The sequence below is a fragment of the Pteropus medius genome, unplaced genomic scaffold (assembly GCF_902729225.1).
Source record: "Pteropus medius unplaced genomic scaffold, Ma_sr-lr_union100, whole genome shotgun sequence".
NCBI classification, from domain to species: Eukaryota; Metazoa; Chordata; class Mammalia; order Chiroptera; family Pteropodidae; genus Pteropus; species Pteropus medius.
In genome coordinates this window covers 12,552,842-12,578,892 of record NW_024340692.1, presented here as the reverse complement: position 1 = coordinate 12,578,892, position 26,051 = coordinate 12,552,842, and the positions used below count along the sequence as shown (strand labels likewise).

The 26,051-nt window shown below is 37.9% G+C and overlaps 1 pseudogene; it reads left to right on the top strand.

Moving 5' to 3' along the window:
- LOC120604456 (elongation factor 2-like) overlaps window positions 1–26,051 on the top strand; it is a 75,159-nt pseudogene that overhangs the window by 13,017 nt on the left and 36,091 nt on the right.

Sequence of the window (26,051 nt, the reverse complement as noted above, 5' to 3'; positions counted from 1 at the left end):
TATCTATAAGGTGCACTACATTTTAACAACAAGCTCCTTGTGTTTAGCTGTGACCCAATCCTCTCTCACCAAAGATTAGCACAACCTTTCCTTGGCCATGTAGTGGATGTTCAATGGAATCTTTCAGACAGCTTTAAAAGTATTCATGCCTACCTTAAAGATTCTGATTTAATCAGTGAGAGATGCAACTCCCACTAGAGCAGGGAAAGTACAAAGTGAAACATAAGTATCATATGGCAGAAAGTAAATCCTCAAAAACTGATGAGAACATGTCAAAGAACATAGGAGCCAGCCTGAAAAAGCTCCCACTGTCCAACTGTGGGCAATCTTAGCATCAAAACAATAATAGTAGGTTGAAAACATTAGGTACAAAAAGAATCAGGTGTCCATCAGGAAACAAAAAGATATAAAAAAGAAATAAATAAATAGGGAAGAGAAAGCTCTTTACTGTGGAATGCTAATAAATGTAAAGGAAATGTTAATATTTAAAAAATCACAAATTTGTGACCTCCATAGTAATAATAGATTCAGATAAGAATTTTCAATGAATGCTAAAACTATTGGGTGAAAGTTTGTAGGTGAATAGGATATTTTCAGAGTCTCAAACTATATCCCGACAGATTACTTGCTGATTACAAAGGGGATAAGTTCCTGTAAGTGGAGCAATCTGGCAGACACAACTCTTCCTAAATGATCAAAGTGACATGATGTTCCTCCTGATGTGATGCACTGAGGACACAGCAATACTTGCATAGTATTTCTGCCAAAAATGCACAACCTGAATCTAATCATGAGGAAACAATCAAGCAAACTCAAATTGAGGGGCATTCTATAAAACAGCTGGCCTGTACTCTTCAAAAATGTCAATGTCATGAGAGACAAAGAGGAACTGTTCCAAATTAAAGGAGACTAAATATACATGACAACCAAATACAATGGGTGATATGGCCTGAATTCTGGATCAGAAAAAAAAATTGCAAAATTAAATATTAACTGCATACTATATAGTAGTATTGTATCAATTTTGCATTTGATCACTTCACTATGGTTATGTAGAAGAATGTACTTAGGGGATACATGCTACAACTTTCTCTGGAATGGTTCTCATGTAGCAGGGAGAGAATTTAATGTGGAAAATGCTTACAAATGGTGAATCTAGGCAAAAGTATATGAGAGTTCATTATTCTATTCTTACAACTTTCCTGAGCATTTTAAGTTTTCAAAATGAAAATTTTTTTAATTAAAAAATGTTCTAAAATTGAGTATATAGTACCTTTTGCTAAAATTCAAACAGAAGTACCTCTTTAATAGTGCCATGTTATCAGAAAATTTCTATTCGAATAATGGATTGAAATGTATGTGATCAAGAATATGATGAGTAAATTAATATTAATGAATGATTTAGAACCAAAATTCTCATCTAGCTACCCATGTGTCACAGATTAGCTTTGTCTGGCCCAGAGGACTGAGCCTTACAGTAGGTTGTTTTTAAGTGTTGAATTAGTTGCTAACTAAGAAACATAATAATCATGATTTTTTTTTTTTTGCTCCTATTAAAAAATCAAGAGCCAACAACACTTGGCCTCCTAATGGCTAAGCCGAATCATAGCCACCACCCACTCTTCAATAGGTCATGTTCTCTACAGGTCACCAATGACTCCACCATTCTGATTACCTCCTTGACCCAGCCTGCTTCACTCACTTCAGTTACCTGCCTGGCCCCAGAAAGAATTTGAGTTTGTGAGCTCTTATTTAGACAACAAAGAGGAAAGGAGTTGAGAAAGAGGTGGAATCTGAAAAAGCATCTCAACCTCAGCATGCCCAAAACTGAATTATTGATTTCTTCTTCCTGCCCCATCCTTGCTTTATTAATAAGCAAAAAAATAAAAAATAAAATAGCTAGTAATTATCCTTGATATCTTCCTCTCCATCAACACATAGCAAATCTATCCCTGAATTCTATAGCTTTTACTTCCTAAATATTCTCATATCTGCCCATTTAGCTCGATTTCCAGCACTAAAGCTACCATCATCACCAGCACCACCACCGCCACCAGAACAACCACTACCATTACTACCATCACCACCACTACCACCACCGCCATCACCATCACCAACACCAATACCACCATCACAATCACAACCATCATCACCATCACTAACACCAACACCACCATCACCATCATCACCATCATCACTACCACTGCAACCTCTACCTTATTCTAAGCTCCCACTATCTTACATCTAGACAAAGCTTCCTAAGTGGTTCATCCACATTCATTCTGGCCTCTCTTCAATCTGGTCACTACACTGAAGGGAGAGTGATTTTTTTTCAAAATGCAAATTTTGAAGACTGCTGCCTTCTTAAAAACCATTCAATGGCTCTCACAGCTTCCAGTATAAAGAGAAAACCATCTGAAAAGACCAGAGCTCAGCCATGTCTGCATCTTCATTTCCTATCTTTCTCCCTCTGCTTCTTTATTCCAGCCATCTTGATATTTTTAAGTCCATAATACTCAGCATAATCTTTTTTAAAAAATCAGATGCCCAGAATTGGATTAATCATAACCCTTTGTTCATCATACCATTAAAATTGGCTGATGCATGACCCCCTTTATGTATGTATTTAAAACAATATAATGAGCTTTTCAGAACTTCCTATCCACCTCAGTATCTAGAACATTACCAATAATTTACATGTCTATTACATCCCTTTCTTCTGCCACTCCTCCTCCAAATTTTCACTCTCCAAATTTAGTATTTTTCATTGTCTTTTTTGTTTTATCACATATATTTGTATATCTAAGCAACGCATTATTTAGTTTTTCTTTTAAACTTTATAAAAAAGATATCATGTAGTATATAGTCTCTAGAACTTGTTTTTCACCCACCATTATGTTACCAATATTCATCAGTTGAGTAGCAAAGGTTCACTCATTTTTATTGCTGTGTAATATTCCATTATTGAATGTTCCCCTCTTTGCAAATGTGTAAAGAATGCAATGCTCTTTGTACTTTTGGCCTAGTTAACTCTTGCTCACCCTTCAGATCTCAGCTCAGATGTCACTTCATTAGATGTTTCCTGACTTTTATAACCCATCCAGACTCCCTTATTTATTTTATACCTTCAAAGCATACTTGTATGTCTCCTTCATCACCATTACCACAGTATAAATTTCATATCATATGATTGTTTGGATTGTGATCTGTTCCCCAACCCACTTGGCTGTAAGCTCCTCCAGAGAAGGCACCATGCCTATGTTTGAGCGCTATTAAATCCCCAGTTCCTCGCACAACATAAGGACTCAATAAAAGTTCTTGCTTGAATGAACGGATGAGTCATGAAAATAAGTATTTATTTCTACTAAACAGTACATACAACTAAACATGTTCAGAGATAAATAACTGTAGAACCAATCTCTCTTCTTGAAAACTTTCACACAGTTTTAATGCCATCATCTTTCTTCCACAGTCACTAGGCTTAAAACTTTTGACATTAAGTCTGATTCTGGCCTATCCATGACACCTCGCATTTGTTGTTTGCTCACTTCTATTCTTTCCACTTTGAAAATTGTGCTTACCGCAATATACTATCCTAACCCAATATGACTTTCATATGCACTATTTTTGGTTCCCTAAACTATGCCTGATAATTCCCCATCACCTTGCCTTTGCTTATGCTCTTCCCTGTTCTCAGAGAGTTCTTCATTTCTGAGTATTTAAATACTACCCAGAGCCAACTTCAAAGGCTGCATCTCCATAAGATACTTCCCTGATTTCCTAGATGGAATGATCTCTTCAATCTCTAGGCCGTTATCACACACAACCTTACACAGTGCTTTATTGTGCATAATCAAAAGTTTTTGGTGTTTTGGAACAAGCATGGGCTTTGTATTTGGAAAGGACAAATCCTTTCTACTACTACCTACTGTGTGACCTTCAGAAATTATCTACATAGAAATAATTATATCTAACTCTTAGAAATGTTGGTCACATGAAATAGACAAATACCTAGAAAATGCTAGATAGGAGTCCCCTTTCCACTTATTGCATGTTTTCCTAGTATAACACTTTTGGCTCACCCCCTACCTCATACTCATTTTTCCCTGAGGAAGGAGTGTTGTAACAGATTTGTGAACTTAGGAGAAGAAAGTGAACATCTTAGCTTACCCTCCTCCTCTTTCTCCTCTTCCTTTATCTCTCTCTCTCTCTCAACTCCACCCCAACTGCCCACCCTCCTCTGCCCTCTCTACCCTTCACCCATTCTCATCTGCCTGCAGAATTCAGACATACTACTCTTCTCCTCTATGCCTAGTGAGAGAGGCTCTGCTCTGAGAGTGGGGATAAAGGCTGTGACTAGGTAGGTAAAGCTCTCTAACTCTGGGCTAAGTTGTTGGCAATTCTTTTGACCATAGCTCTCAAGCGGGTTCTCCCATAAAGTATATCAGTGATAAAGCTCATACTTTGATCTCATACTCTGTCTGCTTTCCTGTCTCATTTCTCAACTGGTACTGAATGGGAGTGCAGAAGAAAGGGAGTTATTTATTGATTTCCTAAAACTATAACCATAAAGTAATATGACCCTTGCATTTAAACAAACATACCAGAATTTTCACACCCAATAAGAGATGCTCTTCGAAATAATCCCCTGAGGAAGTAACATGTATATTCCAATACATTCCAATAAGGCTACTCTGGTTTGAAATCTTTGGGATGTATCATTAGAGCCTGTGTATTTTATTTGAATATATTCATTGTTCTCAAATCACATCTGTAACAGGCAGATTTGAGTTTTGAAAATAGCAAAAAGACATTTGGAACCAAGGTTAGTAAATACCTGGGCATTTTGGATAAATAATAGGAAAGGAATTAAAAATTAATGAGATGTGTGTGTGTTGTCTATATCTGTCTGATAACTGGAAAAGCCTCCTAAAAATGCTTGCACAACAGTCATATTTTCCAAATAGCACACAGCACCCAAAAGTGACTATCATGAAAAACAACACTCATCTGTCTACATTAAACAGGGTGTGTTTATTATTATTTAAGTCACTTCATAACAATGCTGATGAAAGTATACAATGCTGACATTTTTTGAAGGCAGAGAGGATGTGGAGTCACAAGCCTTGCCACTTATTTTGTGTCATCTTAGATAAGTTATTTAACTTCTTTCAACCTCGGTATTTTTATCAGTTAAATTGAGTTAATAATAATGCCCACCAATAGTTACCATACAGGGTTATTTTGAGAACCATATTAGTTAAACAGGTGAAAAAGCTCTTTGTTAACTATAAGGGACAATACAAATGTTAGTTGTATTATGGTAATTATTATTATGATTAATATCCTTCCTTGATGGTTTTAAACTCTTTCCCTACTTCCCCACATAAGTTTGGCAGCAGATTTGGATTCTGAAATATCTTTTCATAAAGAGACTGAGGTCAATCTGAACACATATTCCAGGATTCAAATAAATTGCTAATGAAAATGCAAGGAAGCGATAAGCCTGCCAATGACTCAGTAAGCACCATTTTCTGTAAATCATTTGATTTGTTTTGCCTCATTTTCTGTAAGTCACTTGATTTATTTTGGCTTTGAGTGATTTGTTTCAAGTTTCTAAAAAAAAGCATTAACTCTGGTCATCATTTTCTCTTACCTTGCTTTAAAGATTGAAAGATATAGCCCTAGAACCTTAAATAGCATCTTGTGTACTAAATGGCAATTAATATTTATTGAGAACTTACTACATGCTGGGAAATATGTTAAATACTTTAATTTCATCTTCAACAACAGCCTGATGCTGTAGATACTATTTTTGTTCCCATTTTATAGAGAAGACCATGGAATCACTGAGAAATAAGTTGCCCAGGCCACCTAGGAGGCAAGTCCTTAAGCTAGCATGTGAATGCAACTGGTGTGACTGCAAAGCCCATATTCTTCAGCACTCTCAACCTCTAGATTAATTAATCTGTGCTTTCCAAACTGCAAATCCAATCACATCTTTTCTCCTTTATATTTTCACGTTTGAGGTCAGTACAGTACCTATTCTGGCTGTTTGTGTCTTCGCGGTGAGCGACAAGTTCCCCTTGAAACCACTTTAAAGAGTAGAAGACCCCCTAATGTGGTGACTAGAACACTGAGAAATGTGTTGGGGTATAACATTTGGGTAAACATGAAAGAAAGGTTAAAAGTAACAACATACGGTTTATCTTTAAATCAGCATTTGCGATTGACTATTAAGAAATTTCACTAAGTCCACATCCCTCAAAGTCAGTCCACACTTAGCTTTTTGGTTGCTCTCCATTCTCTATCTATCTCTTTCTTGGGAAACATCTAAGTTTCTGCAATTACCTCCAGAACAAAGGACGCCTCTTTGACTTTCTCTAACTTTCATCTGCACTAGAACCAGAAAAAGGATACTTTAGATTCACTTTCACCTAGAACTGGCACTGAAGCAACTCCTTTTATTTTTTTAGATAAATACCGTGTGTGTGTGTGTGTGTGTGTGTGTGTGTGTGTTTTCAACTATAAAAGTAATCCTGATCACCATTTGAGCTTGAGAAATAAAAAAGAAAAAGATGCTCTGGGTATAGGGCTGTATGTCAATTTCTGTGTCCATAAAGCCTGAAATGATAGTGCCTAGCACTTAGAGGTGCTCTATAAATGTAGACGACGCGTGAATTTTTTAAAACTTCAAGAGCATTCATTGCCAATGATCTCCATTGCTGCTATTCATCCAGGAATCAGGACCTTGCTCACTGATCAGAAACACTTAGTGGGCACATGCAGAGTACAGAATACTCAAACAGGTGCAATGAGGAGGGTCCAGGCTCACAGTGGGACCTGGATACATGTCTGTTGAATTGCACACAGGAAAAAGAAAATCCTGCAGAGCTTACTGTCTAGTTGGGGGCAGACTATACAGCACACATCTACCTCCTCACTAGAATGTTGTCCCCCACCTGTCTCTCCTGCACTTCCTGCCAATAGATAAGGCCAGCCCACAAGCTTCTAGGAAGCTTTCTGTGGTAGGCTGAATAATGTCCCGCCCCATACACACACAAAATATGCCCACATCCTAATCCCTGGAAAATGTAAATGTTCCCCTATTTGGCAAAAGGGAATTTGCAGGTATGATTAAATTAAGGATCTTGAGGTGAGGAGATTACCCTGGATTATCTGAGTAAACCTAATGTAATCACAATGGTCCTTATAAGAGGGAGACAAGAGGAGTCAGATTCAGAGGAGAAGGCAATGCAATGATGGAAGTAGACACTGGAGTGATATGCTCTGAAGATGGAGGAAAGGGCCACAAGTCAAAAATACAGGTCACTAGAAACTGAAAAAGGCAAGGAACCAATTCTTTCCTCAGAGCCTACAGAAGGAAACAGCCCTGCTGACACCTTGACTTTCGCCCTGTGAATCTGATTTTAGACCTCTGGTCTCCAGAACTTTAAAAGAATAAATTTGTTTTGTTTTAAATCACTGAGTTTTTGGTAATGTGTTATAGCAGCAGTAGTAAATTGATACACCTTCTCTGACACTCAGGTCCACATTAATCGCCCCCTTCTCTGAATTCTGATTAAATAAGAATACATGAAATAGTATTCAAAACTCCACAGAACCTATTTCCTTATCCAAGTATTAGTCCCTTTGAGGCACAAATTTCACTATGCTTGCTTAATTTCTCAGATGGGAGAATGTCTAACCTGGAGCCAGCTCAGTGAATGGCTTAGCAGACAGTTGGTGGGAGAAAAAAATACTCAGTTCAAGAAACTATTATACCAAGATGAGGGAGATACCATCCTTTGATCTTACAATTATAGCATGTCATTAAAAATAAAGTCTGTCGAATATATTTTTATACACAAATGTTCACTGCAGCATTATTTGCAAAATCTAAAGGTGGAAACAACCCAGGTGTCCACCAATAGATAGATGAATGGACAAACAAAATGTGATGTGTATGCGTACATATATTATTCAGCCTTTAAAAAGAAGGAAATTCTGACACATACTATCATGGATAAAGCTTAGGACATTATGCTAAGTGAAATAAGCCAGTCACAAAAATATAAATATGGCATGATTTTATATGAGGTACCTAGGGTAGTCAAAATCATAGAGACAGAAAGAAGAATAGTGGTTTCCAGGAGGTGGGGGATGGGGGGAGTTATTGCTTAATGGGTACAGAGTGGCAATTTAGGATGATGAAAAAGTTCTACAGATAGATGGTGGTGATACCTGCATAACAATGTGAATGTACTTAATGCCACTGAGCTATATACTTAAAAATAGTTAAAATGGTAAATTTTATGTTATGTATTTATTACTGCAATTTAAAAAAATGGAATTTGTAAGTGCAATGAAGACAAGAACAAGGGAGATTTGGAAACATACTCAGGCTAGAAGCATCTGCAAAGAAAGGAAGTGTAGGATTTGATTTGGAACGATATAAGGGATCGTCATGGAGGATCTGTGGCTATGGGCTTGCCTGACTTCTCACAGTGACAAAGTTTTTCCCTCTTCCTCACCAAAGGGTAAAGTGATCCCTTCAACAACAACTAAGATGCATCAAGTTCCCTGTGCTGACTCTGGGGATACAGCACTAAACAAGATATAAAGCTTAAAGTCACATGGGGAAGACAGACATAAAACAAATAACCACATAAATGGAGGTTACAATGTGATCCATTGTCAAGGAGGTCAGATGAAGAAGTGACACATGAGCTGAGAGTGAGAAATGAGTGAGATTTAATGATGCAGTGGAGTGGATGTGAGAGGAGAATATGTCCTAGGCAGAGGGAACAGCAGGTTTCCAGGACCTGAACAAAGTGGTGAAGCTGAAAAAGCAAAGAGAACAGGATGATTCAGGGGAGGTGAGCAGGGCCTGGGGCCATGTTCAAACCAGTGTTCTCTGTCCTCAGAGCAAAGAGAAATCTTTAGAGAAGTGTTGGGCGTGGGAGTGAAGGAGAGAAGGAGGTTGGGATATCATGATAAGATTTGCATTTTGGAAAGAAGAGTAAAGAAAGATGTGGGAAAACCAGTTAGGAGGCTATTTCAGTAGTCTAAATGAGGAACAACAGAAGTACGGGGAAAAGTCCACATTGGAACTGGGTGCAGAATTTGGACATGTGAAGGATAAAAGAGAAGGAGTCACAAATACATCTGAGCTTCCTGCTTTGTGAAGCTGGATGGTTGGGGCCTTCAAACTCACTGAATGAAGGCTTGATCAGTGTCACCACACTGCACAACTCCTGGGGGCTCCATCTACTTTGCAGTCGATGGCAATGGTGCCCCAGGAGTTCTGCAAAAGCAGCAGCCTCATATGACATGTGACCCACAGACAAGGTGTGGCTCCCTGACCTGGGCATACCTTCCTCTTATCTATCATTTTCCTCCTAGTATATCTGAGGACTGTGATCAATAACCAATGTGCCTGATGCCCAATGGAATCAACTGTTTCATGTTTAGCTGTTCAAATTAACTTCCACTGAAATTGCATAATGAATCTGGGCCTTAAGAAGGATTCTGGTCGAAAGGAAAGCAGAGAGAAGAAAGCTTCCTTGTGCACATGACTCATGTTGAAGACATGTTGGAGGGTTGTCTGCTCTCTCCCCACTCATCACTGTTATCAATATAGTGCTCGTGTAGTCCGGCACATATGATCTTCTGGTCATGTGGTCTGCTTATGGGAAAGACCTTGAATGCTGCTAATCTAGGTCTTCAGTACCAGTGAATTCTGTTCCATAGAGTCTGACCCGAAGCCCAAGACTGACTCACTCCTTGCAGCTTCAGAGGGCGAGAGCAAGAGCAAAAAAGATCTCTCTAGGCCTCCCCTGGGGACTCCAAGGTAGCCCAAATAATATGTTGGCCCCTAAAGAATGGCTTGGCCACATGTCCACCTGGAGTTCTAGTTGAATGAAATCAGACAAGAACTCACTCTACCCACTAACTAGTAGCAGGTTTCCCACTTCAGGAAAACATAGCTAAACAAGCGGCACTGGGTGGAATCCAGGGGCCTGCCATTCTGCCTATCTTTTCACTTGTGTGGACAAACAAACTGAGGTCAAGACGTTTTCACCTCAGTGGCACTTAGTTTCCTTGAATGTAAGTCAAAACCTCTCTGAGGACCCTGTGCCAAGTACTGCACAATCTCACTATCTCTGCACAGTCCTATAATAAAGAAATACAGTGTTCCAAGGTGGATGGAACTTTAAAATCTATCTAGTCTGACCACCTATCTGATATGTGAACCTCCTCTTCTGCCAGTAGCAACTACTCTGTGCTTAAATACCTCCAGTGGTGGGAAACTCACAATTTCTATAATTTATTAGTTTTTTTCATCTGTTCGACAAGTGGCCAGGCCCACAGCCAGCTATTGGTAAAACAATGGTGAATAAGACTGAAACATTCTCTGCACTCAAAGAGTTTACAGTCTAGATAGAGATACAGATGAAGAAATGAATATAGTCAGATAACATATTAAAATATTAATATTTGTTTTTCTTTTCCATATTTCCTTGAAGAGGACTCCCTCAAGTCAGCCAAAACTTTTCACATATCTTTGGTAAAAATTAGGATTATTCCAGCAGAAATGGCCAAAATTTACTCTTTTTTTTAACATTTTATTTATTTATTTATTTAACTTTTTTTTTGCCACTCCCTCCTCTTCCCTCTCCTCTGGTAACCACTAGTCCATTGTCCATGTCCATGAGTCTCTGTTTGTTTGTCTTGTTCATTTGTCAAAATTTACTTTTGCAATAACCCAGTGTAGGCCCCTAAAGCCCACAGCAGGAACAATGGTTTGGAAAGCCAAATTCTTTTGATTTCTAATGTCTGGATTCTACCAAGAAAAGAAAAGTTTCTTGAAAATCAAGAGGCAGGGCCCCCAAAACATCGAGGTAGAAAACAACCGTTCTCAAACTTTGGTGCACATCAGAATCACTTAGAGGGCCTGTTAAAATGCCAATTACTGGGACACTCCAAGAGTATCTGATTCAGTAGGTCTAGGTTGGACCAGAATATCTGTACATTAAAACTTTCCTAGGTGATGCTGATGTTGCTGGTCTAGGGTCCACACTTTGAAAACCATTATTGTAGAGTTAAGGCCTTGAGAGTAGATTGGGAAGAGAAAGATCCAGTCTAAGTTCTGAAGGAAACTAAATGACTTCCACCCGGGCTAGGAAGTGAGGCGGAGGTGAAGTAGAAGACCATACATGGGAAAGGGTGAAGCTTGCTGAGTAAAGGGACTGGACTCAGGGCATAACTTGGAAAAAGTGGAGTCAACACTGAGAAACTTTTCATATGCCAGGAGGGAGCTAAGGTGATACCTGCCTGTTGCTACCTATTGCCATTCAAGCAAGCACTGCACGTCACTTGCGCTGAAGAATCATATTATCTGTTCTTCCCACTGCTGTATGGTTAGGACCCTCTACTGACTGCTACATGAATGCTACACTAAGATGGTCTAGTAGGATGCCAACCTTGCCCTGGGCCATCTGTATCGGTTTCCTAGGGCTAATGTAACAAACTACCACAAACTAGGTGGCTTAAAACAACAAAAATTTATTCTCTTGAGTTCTGAAGTCTAAAAGTTCAAAATCAAAGTATCAGTAAATCATGATCACTCTGAAGCCTCTAGGGAAGAATCCTTCCTTACCTCTTCTAGCTTCTGGAACCCCAGACATTCCTTGGCTTATGGCAACATAACCCTAATCTTCGCCTCCATCTTTACATGGCCTTCTGTGTGTGTGTCTCTCCGTGTACTCTCCTCTTCTTATAAGGACACCAATCATTGGATTTAGGGCTCATCTAATCCAGTATGACCCCATCTTAACTAATTACACCTACAAAGACTCTATTTCCAAATAAAATCACAGTCTAAGTTTCCAGGTGCATAAGAATTTTGTGGGGGACACTAGTCAATCCATTACACCATCCAAACTACCATTACTTTCCTCACTCCCACTTTTCAACAGCTCAGAATCTCATTGGTCCCTTGAAATAGAGAGTGGCATTTTTGACATTCAGAGAAATGATGGAATGATAGGGAAATCCCCTGAGACTATATACATGAGTGGGAATGGTTAGTGGTAAATACCACTCATTACACAATTATGATAAGAAAAGTTATGATGAGGAAATGTGGGGTGCCATAGGAACATAGAAGACAGATAATGAACACAGACTTGGATGTTAGGTAAGGTTTCTCAAAGTTTGGAATATCTAAGGTGAGACCTAAAGGATGAGCAGGAAATAGATGAAGATCTCAGTGGGAAGAGTGGTCCAAACACAGGAAATACAAAGGCCCAGAAGTGATAGAAAATATGATTCCTTAAAGAAGCACAAAGACATTCAAAATGACCAGGTTGTAGAGTAGCACACTGGGGTGGGGATCTGGAGGAAAGTATCTGGGAGACTGAAGTGTGACCCCCCCTGTCTTTATCTCTTGAAGCTGCACAGACTAATCCTAACCCTTCTTCAACTTGAAAGTCCTTATGTATTTGAAGATAGATATCCTGTTACTCCTAAATCTTCTCTTTCCCAGGTTAAATATATTTAATTCTTCCAAGGATTTTTCATATGCCTTAGAGTCACATCTCATCACTAATTATCCTGGTTAGTATTGCAAACTCACCCCAACTCGTCTAAATCTCTTGAAGTAGAACCCCAAAATGGAAGAAAATACTCCAACCCAATACCACAAGATCGACACTCAGACCTTAATTGTCAACATTTACTGACAGCACTTTTCTTTCCTAGATCTAAGTGTAGAATTGGGGCAGGTTTTTGAGGCAGAGACTGCTAACTGGACTTCAATATCCACTATCACTTTCTTCCACTTAGTGATATAAGCCCCCCAAGTTTGAGATAAGTACATGGTTCCTCAGCTAAAGACTAACATCCCTGCCTTCCTTGTAGTTGAGTATGATCATGTAGCTAAGTTCTGGTCCACAGAATCTTCTTAACAAAACCACTTACTCTTATCTTCTCTCCCTCCTCTGTTCTGTTGGCTGGAAATACAGACAACAGTAACAGCCTTGCACACAGAGATGGGAGTCCCATGGGGAGCAGATCAATCTACCAGGGTCTCTGGATGACTTCTTAGGGCAGAGAGCAGTCTATCTACCCTAAGTAGCCCACCCACCTCTGGACTGTTAGATGAGGTAGAAAGAAATTTCTATAATCTTTGAGTTAACTGTACTAAAGCAGGTGTCATCTACATTGAGCGTCCACTCTGTGACAGCTGCTTTATCTAGGCTATCTCCTACAATCCTCAGAACAACATTATGAGACAGGTTATTATTATTCCCATTTTACAAATTTTAAAAATAAGCATTTTTTAAATGGCTTTCATTTCCTAAGGAATTAGCAAATAATATCATCTTGAGAGACAGGAAGAGATTTTAATGTTTTTTGAGCAGTTAAGAGTAACAGAACAAGATCTTGCTCAATGACCTTTCAACATTACTCTGAACCAGTTTCCCAAATCCAAGCCATTGACCAACAGGCCACCTGCTCTGTGGAAAAAAAAAAAAAAAGAGGAGAGGGGAGAGGAAGAGGGGGAAAGAAGGTGAAGGGGGAAAGAAGAGGAGGAAGAGGAGGAAAAGAAGATGATGGTTCATACTGTATGTTTAAATGTTAAAATCTCTGACAGGAGCTGCAGAAAAAAAAGACTTGTTCAATTTGATTTAATCCAATGTTTCCCAAACAAACTTGGCTATGAGACTCTTTTATCAAGTAATGCTATTAATTTCCCTTGGAACTTTGAGAAGGGCTGCTCTAGACATAATTGTGACACAACGAGGTGAGAGGAACCTTCCTCATCTGTTTTGATTCCCCATGATTTCCAAGAATTATTGAAGATTCCCTCCCGAGAGAAACTATACTATTATAAAGCTCCAAATAATGCTTTACCAAAAGGTGGAATTGGAGGCACACCAACACCAGGGAAGAACATTTTGCTTTGGGAACTTCTTAAATTCCTCAAATTCTACCCGGAATCCTACTGCCATGTCTGCTCTGTCAACCCTTGCAAAAAGAAGAAAGAATTAGATTTCCTGTTAGCATTTAGAAACTAAAGTGACCTCTTCATGAGGCAGGTAATATGGTAATTATTCAGGGTGGTTAAATTTGAATCTCAAGACCAACAGTTACAGCAAGTGTGACTCGGCAGTGCGATCTCATATGTGTTCAGTCGAATTTGAGAAATGGGAATTAGTTCATTTACAGGTGAATAAATTGAGCCAAGGAAACACATGAAAGACCTTCTGAATAGGGTAAGTCCCAGGCAGTTTCCAATCTTCTGTTTCTCAATGCACTTTTTGGATATAATATTCAGTCCTTCCACGAATTAAAAAGAATAGATAGAAGCAGCTCAAAACAAGCAGCTATAAAACCAGGCAGTTCCAGGGTATAAGGATGAGCAGAAAAGTGAGTTGTCAAGGAGCCTGTGCCAGGAGAGCCTGGGAAGCTGGCGAGTGACCTCTGCCCCCTCCAACCTTCTGGAAATGATTGCAGTGCAAATGCATGCTCATTAAGCAGCAGGCTACTCGAGGGTAGACTTTTCTGGCCCCGTTTGCAAAGCCAGGGATCTTGCTCCAGTGTTGTCATGGGGAAATTACTGTCATCTTCCTAGCAACAGGTTACCTAGGTGAATACCAAACAATCCAACCTGGCCCAGTGAGCAAAGGGCCTGGTGCAGTCGCTGTCCCCAACTGCCTTGCCTGTCCTCTCCTTTCACTCTCTCACTCACTCATCTACACCAACGACTATTAGAGAGGCAGCATTCATTCTTGTGCACAAAGACACTATAGATAGCCATTTGCACAAAGACACTATAGATAGCCATTTGCAGGTATCCATGGCCCTTTTCTACTTCTGACCCTCAAAAGTGTGGCCAGCCATGGGCAGTCATGTCCACTTCCTCAAATGCAACTAAAATGTAAACAGCTATCAGAACAAAAACCTCTAACCACCTATTTTTACTGAGTGTCTCACTGCCATAATAAAAACAAATTAGAAACAAGACATACCTCCAGTGATAATCAAAGTCTACATCACAAAGTGAAATAAAGCTGCATGCCAATTAATCTCTGAATTTGATTAATTAATTGTAGACAGCTAAACCAAATGATTCAGTTACAGCAAATCCTCAATTACTGACTAGATTTAGTAAATAACTTTGGCAACACCATTCTGCAAAAGGTTTTTGCTCAAATCGTCTGAAGTGAATTCAACTCTAAATGCTTCTTGTGTAGACAAAGGCTTCAGGTGTTGGAAACAGAGGCAGAATGCAATGATTCTGGGGTCCATCCCCACCCCACCAGGTATGGTGTTAGCCCAGCTTATGTTGGGCATGATCTTCACTGTAGGACCATAGATAGCCCCAGGGCTAAACAGCGTGCACTTTCAACATTGTATAGGGGGTTAGTTTAAACCCGAAATATCAGGATCCATTCAGACCTGTCCTAGAAGGATCTAAAAATGTCTCCCCTGGGTCCCATGTCCTTTGCTGAGGAGCCCTAAGTTCCCCTTCCCCACTGAACCAGATTTAAAGGAACAAGGTGAGGGAGCTGAGTGATCCTACACACTCATCCTATTCCTTGGTGTTTGCATCTAGTTATAAGAAATTCAAGTAGTTAATACAGTACTATGACCACCTAATCGAAAAATTCATTGACTCAGAAATTTCCTTGGTGATGAGGAGATGTAGAAAAAAGAGCAGTAATTGGTGAGTCAGGAGACTTGTGTCTGAAAGTGATGGGCTATTTAATCTTGAGTGAGTAATTGCACCTTAGTGGACCTCCATTTCCCCATCTGTTTGTTATCTTTGAACCATATAGCATGATAGTAAAGTGGGGTCAGAATAGCAGTAGAAAAAATATTTCTCTGGTTCTGGCCCACTGCAAAATCCTCTCCCTGCCCTAATTTTAGGAATCTCCAAACAGTATGTCACATAGTTTCATTGCCATGTAGCATCCATGGCTTTCCTCCTCTTCTGCTCTGAATCCTTTTCGATATCTCTGTGGCCAAGACTGTCCACTAAATCCCTGGTGCCGATGCAACTGGCATTGAAATTACTTCACAGGGCCGAAGCCACTATGCCAAGCCAGGCCACCAATACTGACACCAGGGGTGTCAGTCCTAGCCAGGACCCTCAATAGATAGGTATTATTGTTACCACTTCTGGTGCCTGACCCTGATGTGTGTTTTAGAGTGTTTATATAAACATGATCTCTTGGAATCCTCGCATGAACCCTACAAACTAGATATAATAATTTCCATTTTATAGAAAAAGAAAATGAGGCTCAGAAAGATTAAATAGCAAAACCAAGATCCCAAAACCTGTAAGTGGCAAAACCAGGATTTGGACCCAGGTCCATCTAACTCCAAACTCTGCCATTACACCCAGTCATCACTTATGGGAAACAGAGGGCTTTAGCAGTATAGAGTTAATGCCCCAAGTCCTATATAATTTGTATATTATTTCTTTTAGTAGGTAAACCTTTATGATAGTAAATAAATTAATATATTATTGCACTATATATTGGTTAAAAGAAATCGTGAAGAGAGGTCTACGAAATCATGTCAATTATATATGAATATTTGTACAAACTGACAAGGAAAACATTAAATTCCAAGAAAAAAAAATAGACCATGTTAACAGATAATTCTCTGGGGACAGAATACAAATGACTAGTAAATATGTAATAATCCAGCATTACTAGTTAATGTTTTTAAATGCACCAAAATTAGATAATATTTTTACCTGTGAAATTAGAAAAAATTACTCAAATTTGGTAGTATAACTAACTTCTGGTGCACAAACAAATTGGTACAACTTTTCCAAAAAGTAATTTGGCAATGCTTAGCAAGAATCTTTAAAAGTGCGTATCCTTTAACCCGAAAGGTCCCAATGCTGAAGAAATAATCAGAAACTTAGGAAAAGACTTATCTACAAAGACATTCATCAGTGTTAATTACTGTAACAAATCAAAACAATAGAAAGATCTAAAAATTAGAAAACGGTTAATTAAATGCAGCCATATGATTGGATATCATACAACTATTAAAGTGATATAGTAAAAAAATTAATGACAGAGAAAAGTACATATAATACTAATTTGAAAATAAAGATACAAAATTGTATGTATGGTATGATCATATTTCTGAATTAAAAGGCTGAAAGCAATATTTTCCAGTAATTCTAAACATTTCTACTCTTTTCTCCAATGATGCATATTTTATTTATAAACAAAAAAGTATATCTAACAAAAACTTCAGATAACTTTTTTTTTTAGATGTATTGAATTGGATGAGAGCCTTCAGCATCGCCAAGTTAAAAGAAAATGGTGGATCTCTCTTGGGCCATCATTCTGGCTCTCTTTCTCCCATATCACAAAGCCAGACAAGTGCTGAGTAACATAAATAGTAATCATAATACTAGAAACAGTAGCAACTAGTTTTGAGTTTTTACTCAGTACTGTTTTATACTCAGCCCTTTATATATATTGTATCATTTAATCCTCGCAAAACCGTATAATATAAATTCTACCCCATTTGAAAGATGAAGAACCTAAGCCTCCAAAAGATGAAAATACTTCCCCCAAACTGCACAGCTAAGCAGGGGCTAGAACCCAGATCCTACTTTCCACAATGCTTTGCTCTTTCCTTAATGTGGATAAGGTTGGAAAGAAAATTTATTAGATCTTTAAACATTTTTGAAATAAAAAATTGTATTTCTCCATAGCATGACTTCTTTTTATAGGAGTCAGTATACTGGATTCTACTCTTATCTCTTCTCCTGACTAACCAAGTTACCTTGAACAAGTCATATCCCCTCTGAGAGTCTGTTACCTCTATGTATTAGAGGCACTGGACTAGTTCAGTTTCCTACAAAACCTTAAGCTTGTTAAAACCCAGCTTTCCAGGTCTTTCCCCAGACCTACTGAATGGGATTCACTGGGGTTGAGCCTAGAAATGTCTACTTTAATAAGCTCCCTGGATAATTCTTATTCAAGATAAGAATTAGTCCCTGGGCTGGTATTTGGAAACCACCATACTAGACAATCTATGGGCTATCTTTCATATCTATCAATCAATTACTGTGTTGGTGGGGTCTCAAGCTTGAGGTCAAGATATAGCCACCATTGGATTTCAGACAGGTCTGAGATAACGGGCATAAAATACTGGAGATGGGCCCACTAGGAATCAGTCTGCATAAAGTTTGGAGAAAAATCAATGGAGAAAGAAACTGGGAGAAAGAAGTGTGAGTATTAAAGACTGGTCCCTGCAACCAGCCTGAGGGACTAGGGTCTGAACTCCAGGGGAAAGAGCTGTAAGCCGAAAGTGAAAGAACAAAAGAGGTGGCTTCACATGGTATCACCTAAAGAGCTTTAAAAAGTTCTGTTGCCTGGATCCAACCTCCAGAGCCTTATTTAATTGGTTTAGGGTATGTTCTTGAGCCTTGGGATTTTTAAAAGCCTCCTAAGTTATTCCATTTTGAAGCTAAAGTTGAGATTCTGCAGTAGCACAAGGGACACACAAAGCCCTCACATGAGGTATCTGTGTGTTATAGACACACCCTTAAAATGGTTGAAAATTGATATTTCAAGGACCCTCCTGAAGAGTTCATAAGGAAAAATAATCATCTTTTGAGTTTAAAAACAAATGAGACTCTCAGTATAAAACTTCCTCAATACATTTTGGGGGATACATTTAACATCTCAGTCATGTTTCAGTGGCTTGGCTTATACGTTAGGTTGCATAGCAAGGATTCAGTCTTCAGATGTATGAGTCACAAGAAGCCCATCCTAACTGACTGGATTTTTCTTCTTCACTGAAGTGAGTGAATTGATCTGTTGTTTTGTCACTACTTAGCTAAAGCCAGTGAGAGGGTGCCAGTTATCATTTGGAAAAAAGGTATTATTTTGAAGTACCAAAGACAGTAGATGAATTGTGTTCATGAAATAAATGTTTCACCCTACTTTTTAATTTGCTCCTGTTTGAGTTAACTGAGAGTTTCGTCTTTATTTTTAAAGAATGACATTTACACAGCCACTCAAACTGCCAAGCTCTGTTACATAAACAGCCCTTTTTCCAAAAGGCTGGCACCTCCTAGAGACCAAATGTGTGCAGTGTTTAGGATTTCTTTTCCTAGGGGAAAGAGCCTCTGCAAACCTGTTGCTTCCCATCCACATGATTTGCCTCGGTGAGGCACAGTTAGGGTCAGGTGAAGCAAATTGAATTTTCATACAGCAAAGTTTCCTAAGCAAGGGACACCAGAGTGACATTTCAAAGCCAGACTGCAATGCAATGATGGGGCTGGGGAGGCCTGGAACAAAAGAAGCATCTCATTAGTATCAAAAGCCTCACTTTGGAACCAGACACTGAGAGGAAGAGCTTGGCCAGTGAATTTGCACACAGTGGCCTGTGTTTGCTATCCATATATTGATGGAGGAGTCCAGACCTTCTGAAGCTGAATCAGGGATAAAATCTGAAGGTCTCACAAGTTGGTCTCATAAAGTCTTGAGACAACAATCCATAAAACCAATGTTTTTCAGACTTTGGTTTACACCTACTTACATCAACATCATTATGGGTGCGTGTTTAAAATGCTATTTTCTGGTCTCCAGCCCACACCCAGATAACCAGAATCTGTTGGCATCGGGCTGGATTTTAACAACCTGCTGCAAGTGATGTCTATGGTTTAGTTCTCACAAAAGTCTGTAGCAGCTATCGAAAGACCTTGGGTTTCCTTGAGTATTTGGGCTATCTTTTGGTAGAGCATGGCTTTTCAACTGAGGAAGAATCAGTGTGTGTAGAACTGATCTCAGATCTCTTCATTTCCCACACACACCTGGAGGCTGACCTCTCTGGATAGCCTAGTATTAGGCACCACTCACTACCCCTGCACTCTGCCAGCTTCTCCCACTGTCTCAATTGAAACTGACTGGGCCAAGCCCCAGAGTGAACTAAAATCATGGAAGGAAATGGACCCAGCATAGTAGATTTTGGCGGGGCAGTGGGGGTGGGCGGTCTATTGCTTTACAATTTAAGTCAAATGAAATAACTACCTGACAACCTTGAAACACAACTATTTTATTGGGTCATCTTTTATAATTTTGACTTTAACTCATTAGCTGTTCTAGTAAAGGGAATAGTAGAGTAGAGTTTTAGCTTGACATGAGGAGGAAATTTGGGGAATTTCATTAAAAACTAATCAGCTTTCTGCTTCTATAAATATGCTTGCTTTCTGTAACTATATTTACAACATGCAAGAGCTCCTTCAAGAGCTCCCTACCACCTTGCTGTAACTGTACTCTAGCAACTCCTGCTTCCTGTAACAATTTGTGTTTACTGATTACCCATAGCAACTCCCACCCTCTGTATGTTACTACTTAAAATCTGCATAGCAACTCCTGCTGTAACAGTTTATGTTCAAACTGACCAATCAGATTATGTAAAATTTTCCTATAAAGGGAATATTTCAGCTGAGCCCACTGCCCAGATCTTCAGAGCACTAGCTAGTCTGTGATCGTGTGTAATAAATTTTGAATTCTCCTTCTCTCTGAGTGAACTGCTTGGTTTTTCCCTGGTCTGATTTTTGGAGCTTTTGAGATTTTTCCACAACAGACAGGGGAACATTGGCTCTCATCTACATCTTCCACATTATGTTAACCATTTCCCAGTATCACACTGCCCGTCAGTGTCCCACACATTCAGGATGCATATTCCACTCCATTTGTTCATGGACCAGGAGGATCTCCATTAAGAATGCCTTTCCAAGTAAAGTATTTCACAAAACAATAAAAAATGGTTATAACTCTTTTAATTGATAATTTAACTTCGAAGAATATATTCTAAAATTTATCAAATGTGCAGAGATGTTTAGACAAGTATACTAAGTGCAACACAGCTTATAATAGTGAAAAAATTAGAATTAGCCTAAGCAGCTATAGATACTTAGTTAGAAATAAGTTTGCACATAAGAACAGTTAAAATAATAATCACTTAAAATAGAAATATATTTCTTTCTTACCTAAAAGAAGTTCATAGGAGGTAGACTATCCAGGGCTTGATATGGCATCTTCCCAGTGTTATCAGGGACCAAGGTTACTATGTTACCAGTTCACCATCCTCAGGAAGTGGTTTCCATCATTCAAGGTCCACCACACAGCTATATTTGCTACATTCTCCCAAACATAGTCACCACCTGGGATAGCAAAGGGAGAATTAGCAGAAATCTGAGCAACTGGGCATGTTTAAATCAAGAATAAAAATTAAGCCTAAAAGGACTTAATGTTTCCATTATTTCACTGGACAAGGTTTACTGGCTTTTATTTAAAATCTAGATTTTTCTTCCTACTTTTATATAGATGGAACCTACTAATGAAATTTGGACAATAGAAAATTTCTTTAAAATACATTTTCTCTGTTTACCTAAGTACCACGTGAGTAAATATACAATCCCACTGTGATACAGTTCTTTGAAAATCTTACAAACATTTTTATTTTAAAGTCTCTTTGAGATTGCTTTAGTATTTTGGTTTTGGAGGTGGAGTATTGAATTCTTCTTCCAGAGTTCAAATTGTTAAATCAGACAAAAGGATTCCACCTTTGGTATTCCTCTCAAGTCATATAATATCCTCCTTTCTGGGGCAAGGGGGAAGTAGAATCCATGTGTCTCACTCTCTCTCCTGTATCTTTTACCCATAATGCCCTAGGGTTAATAAAAGTCAGTTTTCTTTTACTTCCTCTTCCTGTCTCCCAGGATGTTCCCTAGTACCAGGATCAGCTATATAATTTTTGGAGTCCAGTGCAAAATGAGTAAGGGTCCCTTGTTCAAAAATTATTAGAAATTTCAAGATGGTGACAGTAGAGCATTAAACCAACTATGGAGCCCTTCTAAACTTGGACTTGTGTGACTAAATAGGTTCAACTACAACAGGAGGGCTCACACAACCCATATAAGAGACACACTTTGAGCACCCAGCTCAGGTGCCCAGGGAAGACTGTACCACTGGGCCCCAAAGGACACCTACTAAATAAGACCACTCTACTAAAACCGAGAGACATAGCAGCCCTACCTAATACATAGAAACAAACACTATGAGGTAGCCAAAATGGGGAGACAATGAAACATGTCCCAAATGAAAGAATACAACAAAGCTCTAGAAAAAGAACTAAACAAAATGGAGACAAGAATCTACCATATGCAGAGTTCAAAACACTGGTTATCAGGGTATTCAATGAACTTAAGAGGAGAGTAAATGAACTCAGTGAGAACTTTAACAAAGAGATAAAAGCATAAAAATAGAGATAGAAAACATAAAAAAGGAACCAGTCAGAAATGAAGGATACAATAACTGAAATGAAGAATTCATTAGAGGGAATCAACAGTAGATTAGATGAAGCAGAGGAATGAATCAGCAACTTAGAATATAAGCTAGCAGAAAACACTCAATTAGAACAGCAACAGGAAAAAAAAAATTCAAAAAATGAGTATAGTTTAAAGGGCCTCTGGGACAACACTATGTGTACCAACATTCACATCATAGGAATATCAGAGGAAGAAGAAAGAGAGCAAGGAATTCAAAACCTATTTGAAGAAATAATGATAAAAAAAAACTTCCATAAACTGATGAAGGAAACAGACTTAAAAGCCCAGGAAGCACAGAGAGTCCCAAACAAGTTGAACCCAAAGAGGCCATACCAGGACACATCATCACTAAAATGCCAAAAGTTAAAGACAAAAGAGAATCTTAAAAGCAGCAAGAGAAAAGCATCTAGTTACCTACAAGGAAGCTCTTATAAGATTGTCAGCTGATTTCTCAACAGAAACTTTTCAGGACATGAAATATTCAAAGTGATGAAAACCGAAGACCTGCAACTAAGATTACTCTATCCGGCAAAGCTATCATTTAGAATGAAAGTACAGATAAAGAGCTTCCCAGACAAGAAAAAGCTAAAGTAGTTCATCACCACCAAACCGGGATTACAAAAAATGTTAGAGGGAGGAGATGGGTGGAGGGATAAGGAGAAGGAAGAAGGGGGATGGGGAGGAGAAGGAGGAGAAAGAGAAGAAGAAGAGGAAGAAGAAAAGGAAGAGGAAGAAAGAGAAGAAGAGGATGATGAAGAAGAGGAAGCAGAAGCAGAAGAGGAAGAAGAAGAGGAAGAAAAGATTAAACTATGAATAATAAAATGGCAATAACTACATATCTATCAACAATTACTTTAAATGTAAATGGATTAAATTCTCCAATCAAAACATAGCATGTCTGAATGGATAAGAAAACAAGACCCTTACATAGGCTGCCTACAAAAGAGTCACTTCAGATTGAAAGACACACACAGACTGAAAGTAAAGGAATGGATATTTAATGAAAATGAAAAAAAAAAAAAAAAAGAACTAGGGTAGTAATATTTATACCAGACAAAATATTTGGAAACAAAGGCTATAACAAGAGACAAAGAAGGTCCCAGTAAACACACTTCTAGGTATTTATCCGAAGAAACCCAAAACACTTCTTTGAAGGAACACATGAATCCATAATAATTGCAATATTATTTACGATAGTCAAGATATGAAGGCAACCTGGGTGTCCATCAGTAGAGGAATGGATAAAGAAGAGGTGATACATATATACAATGGAATATCATCCAGCCATAAAGAAGGAAATTTGACATCTACAACAACATGGGTGGACCTAGAAGGTATTGTGCTGAGTGAAGTCAGACAGAGAAGGACATACGTCATTATGATTTCACTTACATGTGGAATCTAAAGAATGAAATAAATAAATAAATGAAACTTATACATACAGAAAACATTTTGATGATTGTCAGATGGGAGGGGGGTTGGAAAATGGGTGAAAAAGGTGAAGACATTAAGTAGTACAAATTGGTAGTTGCAAAATAGTCATGGGGATATAAAGTATAGCAAAGGGCATATAGTCAATATTATAATAACTATGTATGATGTCAGGTGGGTACTAGATTTATTGTGATGATCAATAAAACTAGATATGTGAGTTTTATAAATAGCTAATCACTGTTGTATACTTGAAACTAATATAATGTATGTCAATTGTAACTAAAAAATAAAAAATTATTACAAGAAAAAAATAAGATAGAACTAAGACTTTAGATGATAGTAACATGGGAGAGGGTTGCTTGTAATAAAAATAAAAGGTGCTAAATTCCTTACCTATTTAGAAGGAGAATATAGATTAACTTTGGTATTTATTTTAAAATGACGTGATTTGTGTATTAAAAAATTTTAAAGGTACCTCCTAAAGGACTTGAAATAGAATGTGCAACTTTCAAACTAGTAGAAGAAAGAAGAGGAAATAAAGAAAACTTAACCACTCAAGAGAAGATGAGAAGAGAGGAAAAAGTAAACAAAATGAAAGAGACAAACAAAAACAAACTAAAATAGTATAAGTGATTCCAAATATGTCACATACCATAATACAAACAAATAAAACTCATCCACTAATGGAGATACTCAAGAATAAATCAATGTTGAATGAGAAAAAGCAACTTATAAGATGATATATACAAAAATATGCAGGATAAACTATTCCTCATGTATATTTTTAAAAAACACACATACACTAATACATATTGCACTTTAACATATAAGTATGCACATAAAAATTATTTTAAAATAGTTCAAGAATACATCTTAGATTTATAACATCAACTGTCTTTGGGAATGGAATAAGACAAAGCATCAGAAACAAAAAGAACTTCAATTTGACCTGTTATGTTTTATTTTTTAATTAAAAATGACTAAAAGTAAATATAATATTAACGGATACTGGGCATATAGGTTATTCATTATTTCTCATATTGTTCCGTGTTTTTTAAATTTCCAAAAACTAAAATAAATTAAACAAGATGGGGGAATGGTGAGGAGAATACTTTTACATGTCTCAGAAAATGCAGCTTGAGCTTATTACAAAGTATTAGAATATATATTTAAAAACAAACAAAAACGCCTTTCTCTAAGAATTCTTTATTATTCAGATTTTACACTGGTTGAAAATGAATTTTCCATTTAATTGATCAGAATTGGTGAAGTTTTCATGGACAAAAAGAGCAAAAAGTATGTAATCTGTATTGCCTAATGATGGACATCAAATGATAATGATTTTGTTTTGAACAAAATATTGTGGTCCCTTGAACTAGGGAGCATAAAGTGGTACTCAAAGACTCTTCTGTCATTTACTGATGAGCCTTAGGTTTTTAAAAGTAGTTTCTGAACCTCTTCAAAGAATCCAATTTTATCTCTGAGCTAGAAATATGAAGCACAAAAAGGTCATTTTCAGAGAAAATTAATGCACAGTTCCCTTTTTCAAAAAATTCAGAATTCTGAATCTAGAGGAAAAATAAAACTAGTAGTGCTTTTACTTGAGTTGTGTTTTGGATTTGAAAAGTTTGATTTAACCGCTAGAGTGTCAATGCTGTTCTTGGTTAAAAAATGAATAAGCAAGATTGTTTTGTATAATATCATCCTTTTCATAAAGTGTTCAGTGTGAACTTGAACTATCATGTTATGAAGTTGGATTCACAACTAGGATGAAAAAGGAGATTTTTGTCATTATAGAAGAAGCTCATCTTGGTTCATCGTAAATAAAAAACGCAGCCTTTGTGCTGAGTTTTGCTAACATCAGTAAAGCTCTGACAACAACTCAAGGTCATATGGGGATATGGCTAAGGAACAAGGGGGAAAACCTGAGGTTGGCCTGTGACTACTAAAATTACACTGGGCTCTTTGTGCAAGGTCCTTTGGTCATTGATCTCCAAATTAAAAATAGCTCACAAGTCACCTTGGGTCTTTGTGAGGACATGGAAACATGGATGGCTGATGCATGGCAGAGTATATTCTGGGTAAAACCACAATAAAAAAAAAGATGAAGTATTGCCATTTGTGACAAAATGGATCTTAAGAGTATTATGCTAAGTGAAATAAGTCAGACAGAAAAAAAGAAAAACTGTGATTTCACTCATGTGTAATATAAAACAAAAACTAACAAATG